This window comes from Cherax quadricarinatus, chromosome 5, assembly GCF_038502225.1.
Source record: "Cherax quadricarinatus isolate ZL_2023a chromosome 5, ASM3850222v1, whole genome shotgun sequence".
In the NCBI taxonomy this organism is placed as follows: domain Eukaryota; kingdom Metazoa; phylum Arthropoda; class Malacostraca; order Decapoda; family Parastacidae; genus Cherax; species Cherax quadricarinatus.
In genome coordinates, this window is record NC_091296.1 from 54,311,880 (window position 1) to 54,319,143 (window position 7,264).

The following is a 7,264-nucleotide window of genomic DNA, read 5'->3' on the forward strand; positions in this document are numbered from 1 at the left end:
TGCCTCACCTACCCTCTCTCACACCAGCCTGACCAGGGCACTTGCTGCCTCACCTACCCTCTCTCACACCAGCCTGACCAGGGCACTTGCTGCCTCTCCTACTCTCTCTCACACCAGCCTGACCACAACACTTGATGCCTCTCCTTCCTTCTCTCACACCAGCCTGACCACAACACTTGCTTCCTCACCTACCCTCTCTCACACCAGCCTGACCACAACACTTGCTGCCTCACCTACCCTCTCTCACACCACCCTGACCACAACACTTGCTTCCTCACCTACCCTCTCTCACACCAGCCTGACCACAACACTTGCTTCCTCACCTACCCTCTCTCACACCAGCCTGACCACAACACTTGCTTCCTCACCTACCCTCTCTCACACCAGCCTGACCAGGGCACTTGCTGCCTCACCTACCCTCTCTCACACCAGCCTGACCACAACACTTGCTGCCTCACCTACCCTCTCTCACACCAGCCTGACCACAACACTTGCTGCCTCACCTACCCTCTCTCACACCAGCCTGACCAGGGCACTTGCTGCCTCACCTACCCTCTCTCACACCAGCCTGACCAGGGCACTTGCTGCCTCTCCTACTCTCTCTCACACCAGCCTGACCACAACACTTGATGCCTCTCCTTCCTTCTCTCACACCAGCCTGACCAAAACACTTGCTGCCTCACCTACCCTCTCTCACACCAGCCTGACCACAACACTTGCTGCCTATCCTACCCTCTCTCACACCAGCCTGACCACAACACTTGCTGCCTCACCTACCCTCTCTCACACCAGCCTGACCACAACACTTGCTGCCTATCCTACCCTCTCTCACACCAGCCTGACCACAACACTTGCTGCCTCACCTACCCTCTCTCACACCAGCCTGACCACAACACTTGCTGCCTCACCTACCCTCTCTCACACCAGCCTGACCAAAACACTTGCTGCCTCACCTACCCTCTCTCACACCAGCCTGACCACAACACTTGCTGCCTCACCTACCCTCTCTCACACCAGCCTGACCAGGGCACTTGCTGCCTCTTCTACTCTCTCTCACACCAGCCTGACCACAACACTTGATGCCTCTCCTTCCTTCTCTCACACCAGCCTGACCAAAACACTTGCTGCCTCACCTACCCTCTCTCACACCAGCCTGACCACAACACTTGCTGCCTATCCTACCCTCTCTCACACCAGCCTGACCACAACACTTGCTGCCTCACCTACCCTCTCTCACACCAGCCTGACCACAACACTTGCTGCCTCACCTACCCTCTCTCACACCAGCCTGACCAAAACACTTGCTGCCTCACCTACCCTCTCTCACACCAGCCTGACCACAACACTTGCTGCCTCACCTACCCTCTCTCACACCAGCCTGACCAGGGCACTTGCTGCCTCTCCTACTCTCTCTCTCTCACCAGCCTGACCACAACACTTGCTGCCTCACCTACCCTCTCTCACACCAGCCTGACCACAACACTTGCTGCCTATCCTACCCTCTCTCACACCAGCCTGACCACAACACTTGCTGCCTCACCTACCCTCTCTCACACCAGCCTGACCACAACACTTGCTGCCTCACCTACCCTCTCTCACACCAGCCTGACCACAACACTTGCTGCCTCACCTACCCTCTCTCACACCAGCCTGACCACAACACTTGCTGCCTCACCTACCCTCTCTCACACCAGCCTGACCAGGGCACTTGCTGCCTCTTCTACTCTCTCTCACACCAGCCTGACCACAACACTTGATGCCTCTCCTTCCTTCTCTCACACCAGCCTGACCAAAACACTTGCTGCCTCACCTACCCTCTCTCACACCAGCCTGACCACAACACTTGCTGCCTATCCTACCCTCTCTCACACCAGCCTGACCACAACACTTGCTGCCTCACCTACCCTCTCTCACACCAGCCTGACCACAACACTTGCTGCCTATCCTACCCTCTCTCACACCAGCCTGACCACAACACTTGCTGCCTCACCTACCCTCTCTCACACCAGCCTGACCACAACACTTGCTGCCTCACCTACCCTCTCTCACACCAGCCTGACCAAAACACTTGCTGCCTCACCTACCCTCTCTCACACCAGCCTGACCACAACACTTGCTGCCTCACCTACCCTCTCTCACACCAGCCTGACCAGGGCACTTGCTGCCTTTTCTACTCTCTCTCACACCAGCCTGACAACAACACTTGATGCCTCTCCTTCCTTCTCTCACACCAGCCTGACCAAAACACTTGCTGCCTCACCTACCCTCTCTCACACCAGCCTGACCACAACACTTGCTGCCTATCCTACCCTCTCTCACACCAGCCTGACCACAACACTTGCTGCCTCACCTACCCTCTCTCACACCAGCCTGACCACAACACTTGCTGCCTCACCTACCCTCTCTCACACCAGCCTGACCAAAACACTTGCTGCCTCACCTACCCTCTCTCACACCAGCCTGACCACAACACTTGCTGCCTCACCTACCCTCTCTCACACCAGCCTGACCAGGGCACTTGCTGCCTCTCCTACTCTCTCTCTCTCACCAGCCTGACCACAACACTTGATGCCTCTCCTTCCTTCTCTCACTCCAGCCTGACCAAAACACTTGCTGCCTCACCTACCCTCTCTCACACCAGCCTGACCACAACACTTGCTGCCTCACCTACCCTCTCTCACACCAGCCTGACCACAACACTTGCTGCCTCACCTACCCTCTCTCACACCAGCCTGACCAAAACACTTGCTGCCTCACCTACCCTCTCTCACACCAGCCTGACCACAACACTTGCTGCCTCACCTACCCTCTCTCACACCAGCCTGACCAGGACACTTGCTGCCTCTCCTACTCTCTCTCACACCAGCCTGACCACAACACTTGATGCCTCTCCTTCCTTCTCTCACACCAGCCTGACCACAATACTTGCTGCCTCACCTACCCTCTCTCACACCAGCCTGACCAGGGCACTTGCTGCCTCTCCTACTCTCTCTCACACCAGCCTGACCATAACACTTGATGCCTCTCCTTCCTTCTCTCACACCAGCCTGACCACAACACTTGCTGCCTCACCTACCCTCTCTCACACCAGCCTGACCAGGGCACTTGCTGCCTCTCCTACTCTCTCTCACACCAGCCTGACCACAACACTTGATGCCTCTCCTTCCTTCTCTCACACCAGCCTGACCACAACACTTGCTGCCTCACCTACCCTCTCTCACACCAGCCTGACCAAAACACTTGCTGCCTCTCCTACTCTCTCTCACACCAGCCTGACCACAACACTTGATGCCTCTCCTTCCTTCTCTCACACCAGCCTGACCACAACACTTGCTGCCTCACCTACCCTCTCTCACACCAGCCTGACCACAACACTTGCTGCCTATCCTACCCTCTCTCACACCAGCCTGACCAAAACACTTGCTGCCTCACCTACCCTCTCTCACACCAGCCTGACCACAACACTTGCTGCCTCACCTACCCTCTCTCACACCAGCCTGACCACAACACTTGCTGCCTCTCCTACCCTCTCTCACACCAGCCTGACCACAACACTTGCTGCCTCACCTACCCTCTCTCACACCAGCCTGACCACAACACTTGCTTCCTCACCTACCCTCTCTCACACCAGCCTGACCACAACACTTGCTGCCTCACCTACCCTCTCTCACACCAGCCTGACCAAAACACTTGCTGCCTCACCTACCCTCTCTCACACCAGCCTGACCACAACACTTGCTGCCTATCCTACCCTCTCTCACACCAGCCTGACCAGGGCACTTGCTGCCTCACCTACCCTCTCTCACACCAGCCTGACCACAACACTTGCTGCCTCACCTACCCTCTCTCACACCAGCCTGACCACAACACTTGCTGCCTCTCCTTCCCTCTCTTGAAGACTTAGACACTTGTGCAACACTTGGGATTCTTTACTGAGTTAACGTTTGGCCAGCCAGTGGCTTCTTCAGTTCACTACAGAGAAGAACTGAGAAAGATGATGAGGAGTTTGAGGTAATCAGTCCCTCTGCCTAGGAGTCGATGTGTTCAGTCAGTCAATTGGACTGAAAACATCGACTCCAGACTGAGGGACTGATTTCCTTAAGCTCCTCCTGATCTTTCTCAGTTCTTCTCTGCATTAGACTGAAGAAGCCGCTAGCTGGCGAAACGTTTCCTCAAAAAAGATTCCCAAATGTTGCACAAGTATCTCAGTCTTCAGCTTGCAAGTTTTCTAAACCACTACATCGGAAGTTCCTCTTATCTCTGCACTTTAATCTCAAATAAAAAAAAATCTCTCACCCACTGTTCCAGTTTGTCTTTCCTCCCATCAACTGTTTTTGAAGATTGAGACACTAATGCAACATAAGTGTCTCAGTCTTCAACTTCTCGGTTTTGAAACCAATTTATCACAGAACTGTTTTTTCAGTTTTCGACTTGTTTCTGATGAATAAGGCTTTCAAAATCTTTCGTAATATCTACATTTATAGAATCTGTGCATCTATTTCTTTCGTGAAAAATTTATGTGACTATCATAATGGCTTTACAAGTATTTTTATTTTAATTTGCTGGTCGAATACTGGATCTTAGGAAAGTTGAAGATATATGAATATTTCTGAAGTTAATTACAGTGCTCGTATGAGCATTGATTAATTAGCATAATTAATATAAGTACTGAATAATTAACATAATAAAATATTGCATAAACGTGTATAAATATCAGAAAAACTGAAAAAAATGTGAGACAAATTTTACCTCGATTAATTTTTGCGGAATTATTTCTAATTTAAGTCAAGAAGGTTCAAAAAGATAGATTTTTCTTTGGAAAATATATTTATATAATCATTTGCATGAAGAACAATTGTTTTGGTTAAACAACATGAAAGAGAATAAGAAAATATGAAGGTGAAACAGCATGGGAGAGAGCAAGAGAAAATGTTTGGGTACAATAGTTTGGTGAAAAGTATAAGACTGGGGGAAAAATAGTGGCAAATAATGTCATTATTTTTACATATGACTGACTGGCTTCATTCTCCACAACAACATGGTGGCAATACTCTTAGACGAGCCTTGGGTTCGTCTCTGAGTCTACCGTCCGTAGCCGTGATTTCAGAAGATAACACTTTTGTGAAGACCTCCAAGACCGCCACCGTGGCCGACGTAGACTGGGTAGTAGACAGGAACCGTCCTGACAGGAGCTGCACTAAAGCTAATCGGTTTAACCTTCTTGAACAGTATCGGGGCGGGGCTGGCGAGGACCGCGGCCACTGCCAGCAGGAGAACCATGAACACTGATGTCTGCAGAAGAAACAACATCAGTGATTTACTCACATATATATATATATATATATATATATATATATATATATATATATATATATATATATATATATATATATATATATATATATATATATATATATATATATATATAGGTAAAACTGGACAATCAGCAAGAACTCATTTGAAATTAAGCCCTCTCTAAAATTTTCTCTTATCAGTTTAATGAGATACATTTTTCATTTATGTTAATGTAAAAATTAATAATTTTGTACCAAAACAACTTAAAGAAACTTACCTAACCTTATTATAACAAGCGCAATTTAAGTTAGCTTAATACAACTAAATATATTTTAAATAAGTTTACAATAATTTAATAATAAACAAGCATGATGAAATATAGATTTTCTCCTTATGTTCAGAATGATTTTTGCGAAATTACTGCATACTCAAATTTTTGCTTGTCTTATTCGGCAAGAAGTGCGTTGCTATTTTAGCCAAAATAGCAAGTTCTGTCTATGCGGTTGGAGGCAGTGGAGATGTCCTGTCTAAGGGCAATGTGTGGTGTAAATATTATGCTGAAAATTCGGAGTGTGGAAATTAAGAGAAGGTGTGGAGTTAATAAAAGTATTAGTCAGAGGGCTGAAAAGGGGTTGTTGAGGTGGTTTGGTCATTTAGAGAAAAGGTATCAAAGTAGAATGACATGGAGAGCGTATAAATCTGTAGGGGAAGGAAGGCGGGGTAGGGGTCGTCCTCGAAAAGGTTGGAGGGAGGGGGTAAAGGAGGTGTTGTGGGCGAGGGGTTTGGACTTCCAGCAAGCGTGTATGAGAGTGTTAGATAGGAGTGAATGGAGACAAATGGTATTTGGGACCTGACGATCTGTTGGAGTGTGAGCAGGGTAATATTTAGTGAAGGCATTCAGGGAAACCGGTTATTTTCATATAGTCGGACTTGAGTCCTGGAAATGGGAAGTACAATGAATGCACTCTAAAGGAGGGGTTTGGGATATTGGCAGTATGGAGGGATTTGTTGTGTATCTTTATACGTATATGCTTCTAAACTGTTGTGTTCTGAGCACCTCTGCAAAAACAGTGATTATATATATATATATATATATTTTTATATATATATATATATTTATATGTATATATATATCTATATATATATATATATATATATTTATATATATATATATATTTATATATATATATATTTTATATATATATATATATATATATATATATATATATATATATATATATATATATATATATATATATATATATATAAATATATATATATATATATATATATATATATATATATATATATATATATATATATATATATATATATACATATATATACATATATTTAAACTAAAATACACAGCACAAATTACTCACAAACTTCATGGTGGAGAACTGACGTTTGCCTGTGTTCTCTGAGGTCTGGTCTTCTTTATATACCACCATCTACGACAGGGATATCAGCTGGAAGAATTTACGTTACAGTAATTACGTTAGTCTCTCGTCAGCACATGTGCTCATAATTTAAGAAAAACTTGTCCTGAATTAATAAAAGTTTTTGGATGCTGTTGATCTTGACGTATGTTGTCACTTTTTTACTCTCGTAAAATAAAGGTTTCTGGGTTAAGTGCTGTCTATTTTTTTTGTATCAATACAAAATAATGCTTTTAAATAAAAGAAAACAACGACAAAATATAAAATTATTGAAAATTAATTATTTTTAAGCAGTTTTGTAGTTTGTTATAATATTAACAATTTTCATTGATTTTTGTAGTGTTTATATTTTGTATTATGTAATTATACATTTATTTAGTGACAAATAACGTCACATTTATGAGGTACAAAGAGATAAACATTTCAGTAGTTAGTTAGAATCATAATTTAATTAGCTATTTTTTTTCCTGAATCTCCTCTACACAAAGGTGTCACATCCCTTTACCAGCCCAGCGAGTTGCAGTAAC

General features: G+C 45.4%; 1 long non-coding RNA gene across 1 annotated transcript; it reads right to left on the reverse strand.

The window, feature by feature from the left end:
- Positions 1–4,808: 4,808 nt before the first annotated feature.
- LOC138855450 (uncharacterized) lies at positions 4,809–6,756 on the reverse strand. The gene is made up of 2 exons (XR_011394680.1): positions 6,681–6,756; positions 4,809–5,292 (listed from the first exon to the last, which is right to left on the reverse strand). It is a non-coding gene; the product is annotated as an uncharacterized lncRNA (long non-coding RNA).
- Positions 6,757–7,264: the final 508 nt, after the last annotated feature.